General features: G+C 47.4%; 1 long non-coding RNA gene across 1 annotated transcript; it reads left to right on the top strand.

Annotated features, from left to right (window-relative positions):
* The first annotated feature begins 12,999 nt into the window (after positions 1-12,999).
* LOC309340846 lies at positions 13,000-15,816 on the top strand. The gene is made up of 3 exons (XR_014156126.1): positions 13,000-14,247; positions 14,403-14,502; positions 14,604-15,816. It is a non-coding gene; the product is annotated as an uncharacterized lncRNA (long non-coding RNA).
* Positions 15,817-16,065: the final 249 nt, after the last annotated feature.

Here is a 16,065-nt window from a genome sequence, read left to right as displayed (position 1 = left end):
CAGGTTAAGAACAGTTTCAGGTTAAGAACGCATCTCCAGAACAAATTAAATTCCTAACCTGAGGTACCACTGTAGTGCCTGCAATAGTCATGTGACGGCCAATGGCCTAGATGTCTTTAGGATAATAGAACTGTCAAGTTGGTCACCTAGTCCTACTGCCTGCAATGCAGGAATCTCAGCCAAAGCATCCATGACAGATGGTCATCCTTTCAAAGAGGATTGGACAAATTCATGGAGGACGTGAGGGCTATCGATGGCTACTAACCATGATGGTTAGAATCATAGAATCATAGAGTTGGAAGAGACCACAAGGGCCATCGAGTCCAACCCCCTGCCAAGCAGGAAACACCATCAGAGCACTCCTGACATATGGTTGTCAAGCCTCTGCTTAAAGACCTCCAAAGAAGGAGACTCCACCACACTCCTCGGCAGCAGATTCCACTGTCGAACAGCTGTCACTGTCAGGAAGTTCTTCCTAATGTTTAGGTGGAATCTTCTTTCTTGTAGTTTGGAACCATTGCTCCGTGTCCGCTTCTCTGGAGCAGCAGAAAACAACCTTTCTCCCTCCTCTATGTGACATCCTTTTATATATTTGAACATGGCTATCATATCACCCCTTAACCTCCTCTTCTCCAGGCTAAACATGCCCAGCTCCCTTAGCCGTTCCTCATAAGGCATCGTTTCCAGGCCTTTGACCATTTTGGTTGCCCTCCTCTGGACCCGTTCCAGTTGGTCAGTGTCCTTCTTGAACTGTGGTGCCCAGAACTGGACACAGTACTCCAGGTGAGGTCTGGCCAGAGCAGAATACAGTGGCACTATTACTTCCCTTGATCTAGAGTTATTATCTGCTTCCGCGGTTGGAGGCAGTGATGCTTCTGAACACCAGTTGCTAAAAACTGCAGGAGGGGAGCGGGCTCTTGTGTTCAAATCCTGATTGCAAGCTTCCCATAAAGGCAACCGGTTGGCCACTGAGACAGCAGGATACTGCTCTAGATGGCGCCATCCCTATGTTCTAATGTGGGCTGGTGTCATATATGAGAAGCCCAATGGAAGTGGGATTTGGGGTTGAGAATCTGCGAGGACTGATCAGCGAGCAAGAAGCCCTGCTTTGAACATGTTAGTGGCGTGTATGCCTCTGTGTTTGTGATTCACTACCCTCTTTGTTTTTTAGTTTTTTAGAAAGGGGTGGAAATGAAGGCATAAAGTCCTGGCTCTGGATACTGGGAAACGCTTGGTCCAAATGCTTTGCAAATGGGTTTATTTCCTATCCCAGCAGAACTGATGAGATTCCAGGAGCACACAGCTGCGTGGCCAAATGAAAAACCGAATTTGAGTGCGCGGCAGCTCTGTTTTGCTGTTAAAAGCTAGAACAAAGTGGATTTGGGAAGCGATCGCTCACCAAGGAGACAGTGACAATTCATCATCACTCTCTCGCTCTTTGAGCGCATCGGCTTTTTCCTCTCCCTGGGCTGCCAACCAAGGCAGCCAGCTGCAGTTGGCTCAATACAGGAGAAGGACACGCTGCTGCCCGTTCTTTCTTCTCGGCCTCAGAAGAAGAAGAAGAAACTAAAATAGCAAGAGCTCTCTGCATCGCTCAGTTGCCAGCACTTCCCCAGACTTCCTTGTTGGGTCCACCCACAGAGCAAGACAAGACAATGGGTGATACCCCAGGAGAATCATCATGCAGGAGTCTTTTGTCACTGGCAATTAAAGAGGCAATTTAGGACTCTGCTAAATCTGAGCTGAGCTCTTTTCAAGGCATCAGAGTGACTATTTAATTGTTTATTGCATTTGTATGGCACCATTTTTCTCACAGGAGCTGAAGGTGCCTCTCCTCCTTCCTCATTTAATCCTCACAACGCCCTTGTGAGGTAGGTTAGGCCAGGCAGAGAGGCGGTGACTGGCTTCAAGGTCACCCAGGAAGCCTTCATGGCATTTCAGGTCCAAAGATAGCAACCCACGCTGTGTGCCTTTCTCAACCCTGCACAATATAGTAATTGTTTGCTTCCTTCACATTCTGATATTCTTCCATGCAGCCAAGGATCTGCCCTGGAATAGACCCAGGACACCTGGGACCATTATTTCCACTTCCCTGATGCTTATTATGGGACCCTGAATAAAAGACATATGGCCGGTAGCAGGATTTGGGGGGTCACCTTGCAAAAGTTGGCATTGCCTGAGATGCAAAGAGATGGAGAGATCTGCTCCAGATTAGGGATAGGCACAGCTCTCCATTTTGGTTTTCTAAGTTTCTCATTTTTCCAGTTTTAAATTCAGTGCATATTGCTGCAGCAGTTTGCAAAAATCCTGATGAAAATGTTGGTGCAAATTTCTCTTAGCAATCAAGTTTTAGTAGGCGGTACTGACTGATATAAGGCATTTATACATGTTATTTTCACAAATATATGAATTTTAGGCACATTCCCCTCTAATTTCTGCATAGCTGCACATGTAAGTTTAAAATATGATTTACTTACTCATAGTCATGAGTCAGCAGCAACAGCAGTAAAATAAACGCAGACAAGAGACTTACATTTATAAGCATTTGCCTGAGGCTGGAGTACAGTAGCTGGATATAGAATCATAGAATCATAGAATCATAGAGTTGGAAGAGACCCCAAGGGCCATCGAGTCCAACCCCCTGCCAAGCAGGAAACACCATCAGAGCACTCCTGACATATGGTTGTCAAGCCTCTGCTTAAAGACCTCCAAAGAAGGAGACTCCACCACACTCCTTGGCAGCAAATTCCACTGTCGAACAGCTCTCACTGTCAGGAAGTTCTTCCTAATGTTTAGGTGGAATCTTCTTTCTTGTAGTTTGGAACCATTGTTCCGTGTCTGCTTCTCTGGAGCAGCAGAAAACAACCTTTCTCCCTCCTCTATGTGATATCCTTTTATATATTTGAACATGGCTATCATATCACCCCTTAACCTCCGCTTCTCCAGGCTAAACATGCCCAGCTCCCTTAGCCGTTCCTCATAAGGCATCGTTTCCAGGCCTTTGACCATTTTGGTTGCCCTCCTCTGGACACGTTCCAGTTGGTCAGTGTCCTTCTTGAACTGTGGTGCCCAGAACTGGACACAGTACTCCAGGTGAGGTCTGACCAGAGCAGAATACAGTGGCACTATTACTTCCCTTGATCTAGATGCTATACTCCTATTGATGCAGCCCAGAATTGCATTGGCTTTTTTAGCTGCCGCGTCACACTGTTGGCTCATGTCAAGTTTGTGGTCAACCAAGACTCCTAGATCTTTTTCACATGTACTGCTCTCAAGCCAGGTGTCACCCATCTCGTATTTGTGCCTCTCATTTTTTTTGCCCAAGTGCAATATACATACTTCTGCTCCCATCATTGGTTGAAGAGAAAAGGAATAGGAATTACCATATTTTTCTGTGTATAAGACTATATTTTTTCCTAAATTTCTGAAGTTTAAAATAAGAAGCCGTCTTATACACAGACAGTGCATGGTGCATTTTCTTAATTTTGAGTCCCCCAAAATAGGGGGCGTCTTATACACAGAAAAATACAGTACTATATGCTCCTTCCCCCTCAGGAGGGATGGGGAAATGACATCACACAGAGCCCTTTCTACCAGCTCCATTTCTATGGTCTGGGCCTGCCGATCCGCCTGTGGCTCTGTGGTCTTAACCCCTTCACATGCTAACTTGCAGGAATGTGCATTTTTAGATAGGGCTGCAAATCTCCCACAAACACATAAATCCTAAATACACCACAGTCTCTGCTGACCTTCATTCCAAGGAGACAGAACTTGGGTAAGTGCGTTTCTGAAATAACTGCGCATAACACAGCTTTCCAAGAGACACAGTAGAGAGAGATGTTCCAATGTAGAGCAAGAATTCATTCTGTCACCCAGCTGTTCCTGACCATCTTGGGTGCTTCACCCAAAGAGAAAATGGTGATAGATTAGGGGCAGTCGGTTCCCAATTCTTGGTGCCCTCTGGAGCCATGTTCTCAGCGCCTCTGGCAACAGCAATGTATACAAACCTTCGCAAAGAAAAAGTTTAGCACACGCTGGTCCAGTCCTTCACCCAGCAGAAGACAGCAGTAAAGAACAGCCAAGAGCCAGGAGCTGAAGGCAGGGAAATCTAAACTAGAAAAAAAAGAGACAGGTCTTATTTTAAGCACCACCGCTTAAATCTTCATCAGAACAGACAGATTCTCCATTACCCGCAGCCATCAGAGCAAGGCCAGCTGACCTTCGCAGACAAACGTTTCAGCCAAGAACGATTTAAGCGGCGCTGGATATAGATATGGCTGGAGGCTGTTCAATTAGCAGAGGTCAGGCTGGATGGCATTGCTGGGACCCGCCGACCTTCCACGTTTGCAAAGGAGGCCAGGAAGAAATGGACCAAATGAGGCAGAGGTAAAGAAAAAGAAAGAGATTCTCAACTTGATGTTTCCCACCCAGGATAATTTCACATATTGGCATTTGAAGAAGTGGCTTTTGAATAACAATTAAAATTGAGAGAGTCCCGAATTGTAAGGGTTTATAATGTCATTCTGCAAAGAGAACTGTCTCAGGAACTTTCCAGGGAACGGCGAGTTCAGTCTTTTCCTGATGCAATGCTGCAAAGCTGGAACAGTTTCAGAAAAGGGCAACCAAAATTATCAAAAGGAGATTGCAGCATTTGAGACTTTTTTAAAAAAATAATAATAATATTTATTCAAATTTTAAAGGTTACAAAAAGAAAAAAGAGAAAAAAGAAAAATAAAAAAGACAGAAAAAATACAATCAATTAAAAAAAGAACAAATCGAACCTTTACATAGCTTTCTTTCCTTTACTTGTTTCCTTGACCTCCTCACACCTCCCATTTTTGTATTCTAATTCAAATTGTTATTTCAGCAAATCCTTCCAACCTTGTTTTTATCTTAATAATTTGTCTTAATATACTATAATTTTACGTTCTCTCTTTCACCAATTCATTTTTACTTAATCCTTTATGTCATTTCTGCCAAAACCACATAATTTTCTTTTTCCAACATCTTTCTAACAATCCTTAATTTTACAGTATTTTTGAAGATAAGCTTTAAATTTTTTCCAATCTTCTTCCACCGACTCTTCTCCTTGGTCCCGGATTCTGCCAGTCATCTCAGCCAGTTCCATGTACTCCATCACCTTCATCTGCCATTCTTCCCGGGTGGGTAGATCTTGTGTTTTCCAATACTTTGCAATGAGTATTCTTGCTGCTGTTGTAGCGTACATAAAAAAAGTTCTATCCTCCTTTCGCACCAATTGGCCGACCATGCCCAAGAGAAAGGCCTCTGGTTTCTTCTGGAAGGTATATTTAAATACCTTTTTCATTTCGTTATAGTTCATCTCCCAGAAGGTCTTAATCTTTGGTCATGTGCACCAAAGGTGAAAGAATGTACCCTCAATCTCTTTACATTTCCAACATTTATTATCGGGCAAATGATAAATTTTTGCAAGCTTGACTGGTGTCAGCAGCATTTGAGACTTTTTAGTTCAGAGGAAAGGCGAGTGAAGAGGCGACTTGACACAAGTTTATACAATTATGCACAGCACGGAGAATGTGGAGAGAGAAATATTCTTCTTCCTCTCATAACACTGGAACTCATGAACATCCAGAGGAGATTCAGGACAGAGAAATGACTTCTTCATGCAGTGCGTAGTTAAACCATGGAACTCCTTGCCACCGGAGGCAGTGACGGCCAGCAACCTAGATGGCTTTCAGAGACGATTGGACAAATTGATAGAGGAGAGGGCTATTGATGGCTACTAGCCAGGATGACTCTTCTCTGCCTCCACATTCAGCACAGCAGTTGCTGGGAGTCACAGGAGGGGAGAGCTACTCTTGTGTTCGAATCCTGATTGCAGGTTTCCCACAAGCATCTGTTGATGAGCCACTGGCCTGATCCCAGCACGCTCTCCTTAGCTTCTTATGCATCCAATGAAACTGAGATAACTGATTGATAGGCGCTGCTGGCTGGAAGTTGCTTACTTCAGCACAGTCCGTCTCCATTACTTAGCTACTACTGTCTTAAGTTCTAAAACCCAGGGAAGCAGACCCCCCTGCAATTTCAGCCAGATGGCAAGCGGCTGTAATTTCACGATGATGGAGCAGGCTGTGTTTTCAAAGTCAGATGTGCCCATATGAATTGGACAGGAAATCCGGCACCATAATGTATGGAAATGTCCCCTAGATCGAGCATTAAGAGGGAAATGGCTAAGCAAACAATTCGGCAGCCTGTCTTCTGAAGAGAAACTGTTCTGGCTATTAATCACGCTTTTTTCTGCTGGTCCTGGACCCAGAAAGGATGTTTGTTTTAGAGGCTCCACAATTATCCTGCAGATTTTGTTGGTTTAATTATTACGGATTGTGCTGTATGATGCAGAACCTTTGTGCATTGTGTTTAATGTTTTGTTGTTGTGTGGCTTTCTTTTCTGGCAATGGCTGTCGATAAAAGGGAACAAGTAGCCTCTTCAGATCTCTCAGGGGCAAAAGCTTTGCAAACGGAACGGTATGTCTCCTTCCACAGGCTTTTCCAAATGTCCACGCAGATTCCTGGCGAAAAGTTGTGGTAAAAACAAATGCATGATGAAAGTTGTGTAATCCAATTGAGCAATCCTGTCTTGCATGTTTCATTTAACAGCTGTCGATATCCGAACTGAGAAATTAAGGTGCATCTGCCGTGAACAGAGATTTTCGGGGCTCATCGTCACAGCAAATCTCCAGAACAGAATGTTGACAAACCAACTTCATGGCCCACTAGGTTTTGCACCAACCTGGTGCAGAGTTGACTTCTCCCCAATGGGGGGTGCAAAAAAAAGGGTGTAGTGCAAATTCTCTTTTGAGATCCCGTGTCTACATTTCAGCTCCACTGTTCCTAATCTGGCAGAGATTCTCTCTTCTATGGATGTATACATTCTTAAATAAGTGCAAGGATAATAAATGTATATATTGACATTATTATTATTAATTAAACTTGTTAGGAAATGACCACCGAAATGATAAAGGGGAGGCAGTGACTCCTCTGTAAGGAAAGATTGCAGCATTTGGGACTTTTAAATTTAGGGGGGAAAGGTAAGAGGCAATATGAAGGAAATTTTTAAAATTATGCTTGGCACAGACCAAGTGGGTAGAGACAATGTTTCCTCCTCCTCTAAGTTCTTTCTAATGCTTAGTCACAATCTCCTTTCTTGTCATTTGAACGAACTGGTTTGGATCCACTCCTCTGGAGCAGGAGAAAACAAGCTTGGCTTTCATATCACCTCTCAACCTCCTCTTTTCCAAACTTAACATACCCAGCTCCTTCAATCGTTCTTCATCAGGCATGGTTTCCAGATCCTTGATCCTCTTGGTTGCCCTCTGCACACCTTCCAGCTTGTCAACATCCTTCTTAAATTGTGGCACCCAGAACTCGACACAGGACTCCAGGTGTGGGCTGACCAAGACAAAAGAAAGCAGGACTATGAAGAAGAAGAAGAGGAGGAGGAGGAGGAGGAGGAGTTTGGATTTGATATCCCACTTTATCACTACCCTAAGGAGTCTCCAAGCGGCTAACATTCTCCTTTCCCTTCCTCCCCCACAACAAACACACTGTGAGGTGAGTGGGGCTGAGAGACTTCGGAGAAGTATGACTGGCCCAAGGTCACCCAGCAGCTGCAGGTGGAGGAGCGGAGACGCGAACCCGGTTCACCAGATTACGAGACTACTGCTCTTAACCACTACACCACACTGGCTCTCTGTATCTGCATTCCTAGATTTAGAGGCTAGATTCTGTCCAAATTTGCAATAGCTTTGCTTTTTGCTATTATTACAGTGACACCCACACCCATACCTGTGTTCTATCCTTGCAATGAAAGCTATTGAGTTGCCCAAGTGTTGTGTTGTGAGTGGTAGTTTCCACTCTTCGCAGCCTGGATGGCTTGGCCATAAATGAAGCCGCCAGCAAACCCCAGCCAGCCCTCCTTCTGAGTCTGTGCTTTGGGTTCATCTGAAAAGCATGTGCCGAGGATCCTGTTAATCTACAAAAAGAACATCTGTCAATATTTTCATGGGGAGATTAAAGATCCCCAGCCAATAGGTCATTTTATTATATTAATGTAGGGCTTTCCAAAAGCAGGCTGTTTGACCCCAGAGAGGTGGGGCAGGTGGGGCCGAGGAGGCAATGATGGGGCAGGGAGCCCCACTGCTTGCACCTAATACTAACACACACACACACACACACACACACACACACGTGGATCTGCATAGCTGACTTGCAGGAGAAGCTACCTTCTGGCTCCCCTGGTGGAGAGCTGGATTAAAATGCCAACAGAATCAAATTTCTCCCTCAGCTATAGATCATAGGACAGTGAACATCCATCCATTTTGACTGGCTTGCAGTTTACATGCCATAGAACCATTGAACCATTGAAAGGACCACGAGGGCAATCTAACCCTACCCCTGCCATGCAGGAATCTTTTGCCCAACATGGGACTCGAACCCTTGACCCTAATAATAATAATAATAATAATAATAATAAATTTTATTTATACCCAGCCCTCCCCAGCCAAGACCGGGCTCAGGGCGGCTAACAACCAATAATAAAAAACAAGTTGATTGAAATACAACTTAAAAAACAAGATTAAAATACAACATTAAAACATTAAAATGCAGCCTCATCACAGGAGGAGAAAGGAAAAAAGAAAGAGGGGGAGGGGATCAAGTTGATTCCAAGCCAAAGGCCAGGCAGAACAACTCCGTCTTACAGGTCCTGTGGAAAGAAATCAGATCCTGCAGGGCCTTGGTCTCATGAGACAGAGCGTTCCACCTGGCCGGAGCCAGTGTTGAAAAGGCCCTGGCTCTGGTTGAAGCCAATCTAACTTCCTTAGGGCCTGGGACCTCTAGGGTGTTGCTATTTATGGACCTTGAGGCTCTCCGTGGGGCAGACTGGGAGAGGCGGTCCCGTAGGTACATGGGTCCTAGGCCATATAGGGCTTTAAAGGTCAAAACCAGCACCTTAAATCTGACCCTGTACTCCACCGGGAGCCAGTGCAGCTGGAAAAGCACTGGGTGAATATGTGTCTCATGCTCTCCCAATTGAGCTATCTGCTTCCCACTTCAATTAGTTTTCCAAACCGGTGGGTGGGGGTGGAGCACTTTTTATAAAATAAATAAATAAATAAAAGTGGCATGCTTTGACACACTTTAACTGCACAAATCTAAATCTGCGCCCGAACCCCTCCAGCTGCAATGAAACTGACTGGTAGAAAAAGCAGCAAAGCATTTTGGGCAAAAGATAATCGCCATTTTTATCACCCAGCTAACCTTACCTCTGTGGGAATTTCCAGAAAAGTCTGTCATTCGCCATTTAGGGTGGGGTGGGGAAAATGCCTGCCTGGATGATTCAGATGACAGAAGGCAGAAGTTTAGCCCCTTCTCTCCCTGGCCGCTGGCCCAGCCCCAACCCTTGGGGAGGCAAGAACACAGCCTATATTTAAGAGGGGAGAACATTCCTGATGCCAGCAGTGGGCAGGAGGTACACAGGACTCTACTGGCAGATCTCTAGATGACTTGAATTAGATTGACAAAAATTTATGCCTCCCAATTTTTTTTAAGCACGGTGGCACAAAAAATAACACCCCACCACCACCCTGAATTGCATTGCTAAAATGATTGCATTCCTACTGTAAATGTACAGCACATTCCATACGGCTCCCCAGGAAAGAATCCTGGGAGCTGTAGTTTCCTGGCACCCTTAACACACTACATTTCCCAGGATTCTCTGGGGGAAAGCTGAGAGCAAAGCTGAGAGCAAGGGGTAACCAGGAGTGGAGGTTCTGGGGTGGGCGGCCTGTGAGCTCTGTTCAGTTTTGGCATGCAGAACAAAACCTCCTTCCTTGGAAGTTTTTAAGCAGAGGTTGGGTGGCCATCTGTCATGGATGCTTTGGCTGAGATTCCCACATTGCAGAGGGTCAGACTAGATGACCCTTGGGGGTCCCTCGAACTCTAAGATTCCATGAAATTCTGAATTCTTGCATTCTAAGTGTATGGGTTTTTTGGTTTTTGGGGGGGGGGTTGCATCAGGACTCCATTTGATAGATCTTGGGGTACTAGTAAAAATCTAATTGAAAATGTCTTTTCTCAGCATGTGAAGCGTTAATTGCTGCTGCTGCTGCTGCTGCTGCTGGCATGGGTCCAGTTCAAAAGCTAAGGCACGGCAGGGCTGGCAAAGGGAGGCCGTGGGCACGTTTGACACTGATGCCCAACCCAAAATGGCTCAAGACTTACAGGTGGGTGCCAGCCCAGTACTGGCCTCAGTCCAGTATAACTGAAGGAGCATCTCCACCCCCATCTTTCAGCCCAGACACTGAGGTCCACCTCCGAGGGCCTTCTAATGGTTCCCTCCCTGCAAGAAGCCAAGTTACAGGGAACCAGGCAGAGGGCCTTCTCGGTGGTGGCACCCGCCCTGTGGAATGCCCTCCCATTAGATGTCAAAGAGAAAAACAACTACCAGACTTTGAGAAGACATCTGAAGGCAGCCCTGTTTAGAGAAGCTTTTAATGTTTAATAGACTATTGTATTTTAATATTCTGCTGGAAGCCACCCAGAGATGGGTGGGGTAGAAATAAATTATTATTATTATTATTATTATTATTATTATTATTATTATTAAGGAACACAGAAGTCTACAAAACAACATTGTGAAAAGGACCGACGAGAATAGACCTGCATTCTGCAGCTGCAGTTTTTTTCCCCCCTAAATGAACCAGATGTCACATTAAGGAAATGGTTAACGAGAACTGAGGCTTGTTAGATAACCCTGCTCTGCCCTCCCCACCCCACCCCGCATCTCAGTCCAGTCAAAATGCTGTCATCATCACGGCCTCTATCCCATTGGTTGGCCGAATTGTTATTTAACAAGCTGATGAGCATCGGAGGGGATTGTCACGTCTCAGAGAGGATGGATAGGGATGCTTGCCTCTTGGGCAGCTGGAATCAGTTGGGAGCCGTGGGCCCATCGTGTCAACTCCATCCCTCTGACAAGGAGGCTGTCCCCAAGGCAAAGGGCACCACCTCATGCAGAAGACAGGTGATCTGAATGCAGGCTCTCCAGACAGCATCCCTCTGGGGTGCTCCTAACAGCAGCTCATCTGCCCAAACGCATTCCCCTCCGTCACTGTGAACGGAACAGACGCAGGGATTAGTTCATTAACTAAAGCGGGGCTGCAAGCATTCGCAAAGCGCCCACGTGACAGGGAGGCAGAGGGCAGTAGGATCACCCAGAACTCTAAAAAACCTGCCTCTTGGCCACTGTGATACGCCAGAGTCTGGGAGGGAGATTATGGAAGCCAGATCCTGAATGGCGCTGAGGCATTTGAAGACCGGGCATTTGAAAACCGGGAGGCTCACTGCTGGTATACACAATACCAAGCTACACATACTAACATGCACTCATAGAATCATAGGTTTGGAAGGGACTCCAAAGGACATCTAGTCCAACCCCCTGAAATGCAAGGATCTCATCCAGGACTGACGGCCATCCAACCTCTACTTAAAGACCTCCAAGTATTGACAACCTCCCAGGGGAGTTTGTTCCACTGCCAAGCAACCCTTGCTGTCAGAAAGTACTTCTTGATGTTGAGTTGAAATCTCCTTGCTTGTGACTTGAAGCCATTGTTTTGGGTCCCAAGCTCCAGAGCAGGAGCATGCTCCCTCTTCCATGCAATGGCCCGTCAAATCTCCTCTCAGTCTCCTCTTTTCCAGGCTCTTTTCTGCACTGCCTAAGTGCAGAACCTTACATTTGTCCCTGTTGAAATTCATTTTGTTCATTTTGGCCCTGTTCTCCATCTTGATTCTGTCGTCTGGAGCATTACCTACCTCTCCCAATTTTGTGTCATCTGCAAATTTGATGAGCATCCCTCCCAGTTTCTTCACCCAAGTCATTTATAAAGATTTTGAACAATAATACACCCAGGTCAGAAACCTGTGGCACCCCACTTGTCACTTTTTCCAGGGTGATAAGGAACCATTAGTGGCATTCTTTGGGTTCAGTCAGTTACCAGCTACAAATCCACCTAGCAGTTACCTTGTCCAGCCCACATTTTACCTGCTTCTTCACAAGAATATCACGGGGGACTTTGTCAAACGTACAATACTCTGAGCTGTGGGAGATTCCAGGTTGCATTTTCTCAGAAGGAAGGTCAGCAAAGACTGTGATGTCTTTAGGTTATATGGATTTATTTACACACACACACACACATTTACACATATATACAGCCCTGAGTGCTCACTGGGAGGACAGGTCCTGAAGCTGAGGCTCCAAGGCTTTGGCCACCTCATGAGAAGAGAAGACTCCCTGGAAAAGACCCTGATGTTGGGAAAGATGGAGGGCACAAGGAGAAGGGGACGACGGAGGACGAGATGGTGGGACAGTGTTCTCAAAGCGACCAGCATGAGTTTGACCAAACTGCTGGAGGCAGTGGAAGACAGGAGTGCCTGGCATGCTCTGGTCCAGGGGGTCATGAAGAGTGAGGCACGACTAAACGGCTAAACAACAACAACAAGAAATATATAACTGAAGCATAAAGCGGAGAGGCTCCCAGGCCCCATCCATACTGACCCTCCCAAACCCACAGCAATCCATTGATGCCCATCACTGTCTCCTGTGGCCTCCTGAGTTTCTGCAGAAAGTCATGGCCTCACCTGCCCCACACCTGAAGTTGCATCGGATGTCAAGGAGGCAGGGCTTGAGGGGAACGGTCTTGCAGACTATGTGAGACCCTCTTCAGGGAAAGCAGGAATGCGGTGGCAGTTTTAAGTCATGGCTCTTGTTGTTTTATTGTGGTGACCGCAGAGCCTTAGAAGGCTTCACTCCAACGCTTGCTAGCGAATGCTGGTTTTTTTGCGACATCAAGTGGGCAGGGCTGAGAACTGCAAGAGGCTTCGGCAAAGAGGAAAGACACACAGACAAACCTTCTGGGGCCACCTTTGCCTTCAGGATAATAATTCCCATAGAACTGCAGAGGAAGGTGGGATTTTTTCCTGGACGAAATGGGCAGGCTGTAAGGGTTGGGATACTGCCAGGGAGACGAAGGAATCAGGCAGGCCTCCACGTCGTCTCCGGACGAACTCCCGGTCTCCCGTAAGACAGCACCAGTCAATTAGCAACACGAGCTTCAGAGACATTCCAAGACTCGTGCACACCCTTTTCAGCAGTCTCCACAATGGAAGATTCAGACAGGAGAGCAAATTTACAGCTTTATTCAACGTAGATCAAAGGAAAAACATGACTGCTTGCATCCGTGTCCAGGAAAAGAGCCGGAACAAAAACTATATACAAAACGGAAGTTCCCAGAGAGAACAGTGCTGGGAGTAAACAGGCATGTGACACACAACAATCATGCCTGACCATTTAAGGTGGAAGGGAACTATATCCTAAGAGTAAGTAGGATTCTTTCCCTTTCTCGGTCTCCTGGGGGGGGGGGAGTCCTGGGGTCCCCTGCACAGTCTTGGCTCTCTGGAAATTGACCCGGCCCGACTTCTCCAGAGAGCTCAGCTCCTCCACACTCTTTCCCTGCCTTCTCCTTCTCTATCCCCTCTCATCATTTACATTTACTAGGACATTCCTAGCCCACTTTCCTCCCAGGAGCTCAAAGTGGCCTCCATGGTTCTCCCTGCCACCAATTTTTATCTTCCCAGCAGCCCTGCAAAGTAGGCCAGGCTGGCCCAAGGTCCACCAGGGAGCTCCATGGCTGAGTGGGGATTCGAACCCTGCTCTTCCCGGTCCTCCTAGTCCAGCCCTCCAACCACTACCCCTCTCCCTGGCTCCATCTTGCATCTCTGCAGCTGCCCAATGCCATCGGCCTTCTCCCCCTTCATGGGGGTCTCTCTGGTTCCAAGGAAGACTCCACCACCTTCCTATCTCAGCCCCCCGCACAGACACAAACACACCCCACCCATTGGGGCTCCTGAGTCGCTCTCTCCCCCCTGCTCCTCTCTTCTAGGTTCAGGTGGTTCAGGGCCCTGTTCAGCTGCCAGAGGAGGAACAGGGTGGCCCCGCTGCAAGTCCCGGAGGAGCCCCGTGGTGATAGGTGAGCACGTGTGGACACCGAAGGGCTAGGGGGCACCTCAGGGTGCAGTTCTCTGGCTGCCCCCCCCCCGAAAGAGCTGGCTTTCCTCCTCTGCTCTCTTCCAGGACATCTTGGGGGACTTGGAGCGCTTCAGGGATCAATCCCTGAGCCTGGCCCTGGCCTTGGAGGCCCTCCTCCAGCTGAGGTGGGGGGGTCTTTGGGATGGGTGGGTTGTGGGGGTGGGTGGGGGGCAGACCTCCAGGGGGAGCTCCGGGTGGGGAAGAGCAGGCAGGAGGGAGAAGGGGCAAGGGAGACTCGGAGGAGGCAGCATCTAACCCTCTCCCCCCTTCATCTCTGGAGCATCATGAGGCCAAAGTTCAGCTCAGATATGGTCAATGTGATTGTGCACAGGATGTATGAGGCAGTGCTGAAAGGGGCTGAGAAGGTGGAGGACAGAGAAGTATCTCCTCTGTCTTGACTTCCCTTTGCTCAGCTCTTTCTTCTTCACACACTTGCAAGATTTAACCCAGCACTCAACCTCTCTTCTCTCTTTTCCCGCAGGAACTGAAGTGGCACTTCCAGAGCCTGCTGGGGGGGGGGGTCCTCCACTTCAGAGATGGGCATCTCAATTCTCCACACAACTTTCCAGGCCAACTAGAGGGAAGGAATGAGAGGACAGGGAGGTCTGTCCTTAGTCCTCTTTACTTTTCCTTTGAGGCAGCAGCACTGAGGGGCCTTTGGACCATCCAGCTGCCCAAGAATCACACTGCAGAGTCCATTCTGGTTGTGTGAGGGACCCCAGGAGGGAGCTGTCAGGGGATTGCAGAGGTGCCCTCCTGATGCCCCCGGAAGGACCTGACTTTCCTCCCCTTCTCTCTTCCAGGACATCCGGGGGCGCCTGGGGCGTTTTGACGAGTGCCCCATAATCCAAACTTCTCCTCTGACCTCTGCAGTGCAATAGTCCGCAGGAGGTTTGAGGCACTCCTGAAGGAAGAACAGGAGGTGAACAGGAAGGTTTGTCATTGGTCTTGACTTCTCTTGACATGGCTCTTTCTTCTTCCTCTTCACACACTTCCACAACTGCACTCAGGGCTCAAAATCTCTTCTCTCTTTCCCTCCTTCCCCTTCGTGGACCTGCTGGCTTGAACATGGGCCTCTCGCACAGGAACTGAAGTGGCACTTCCATCATCTGCTCTGACAGAGACCCCCAACGCTCCACACTTCCTTCTCCTGCTTAACATAAGTGTCCTGATGGCATCAGAGATGGTAAAGGGATGCCAGGGACTCTGTGGTGGGGGCAGTGGGGGCCTCCTTGGCCCAGGCTGGCCCCTGACTCTGAGGCATCTTTCCTCCCACAGGACCTCCGATGTTACGCCCTTTGGGAAAGTGGGGAGGAACAGAAACCAGCGGCCAACAGCATCCCTTCTCTGCTGGCCTTTGCCCGAAGGTCCCCCCATCTCGGAGCAAGTAGCTCTCCCCCATGGATTCAGTCCTTTCATCACTTCCATCTCCCCAAGAGGCTCCCAAGGCTACTCATCCTCTGCAGTTGAGAACAGACCTAACTGAAAAGAACGGCTTCCTCTTCTGGTGACACCTGAGAATTCTAGAAGACATTCACCCTTTCCATAGCCGTATGGATGCACAACAGTTCTTTAGTTGGAATCTCCTTTTTCGCAAGTCATTTGGGTCCTTGTCTCCAGAGCAGGAGCAGGCGCAAGCTTCTTGCAACTTCCATGTGGGAGCCCTTTGGGTATTTGAAGACGGCTCTCAAGTCACGTCTCCGTCTCCCCTTCTCCAGGCTAAACATCCCCAACTGTGAAATCCACTTAAAAAATACTACAAACACTACAAACTTAAAGCCTACGCAGATGACCTAGTATTGACATTACAGGAGCCAATCCCTAGTTCTAAAAGAGCACTGGAAATAATACAAGAATTTGGTCAGGTGGCAGGTTTCAAATTGAATAAATCTAAAACTATGGTTTTAGAGAAAAATTTGACTGCAGTAGAGAAGGAAAGGTTT

The sequence above is a fragment of the Podarcis erhardii genome (genome assembly GCF_964252035.2).
Source record: "Podarcis erhardii genome assembly, chromosome: 4".
Lineage (NCBI taxonomy): Eukaryota > Metazoa > Chordata > Lepidosauria > Squamata > Lacertidae > Podarcis > Podarcis erhardii.
The sequence above is the reverse complement of the archived record's forward strand: the minus strand, read 5'-3'. Positions and strand labels throughout refer to the sequence as shown.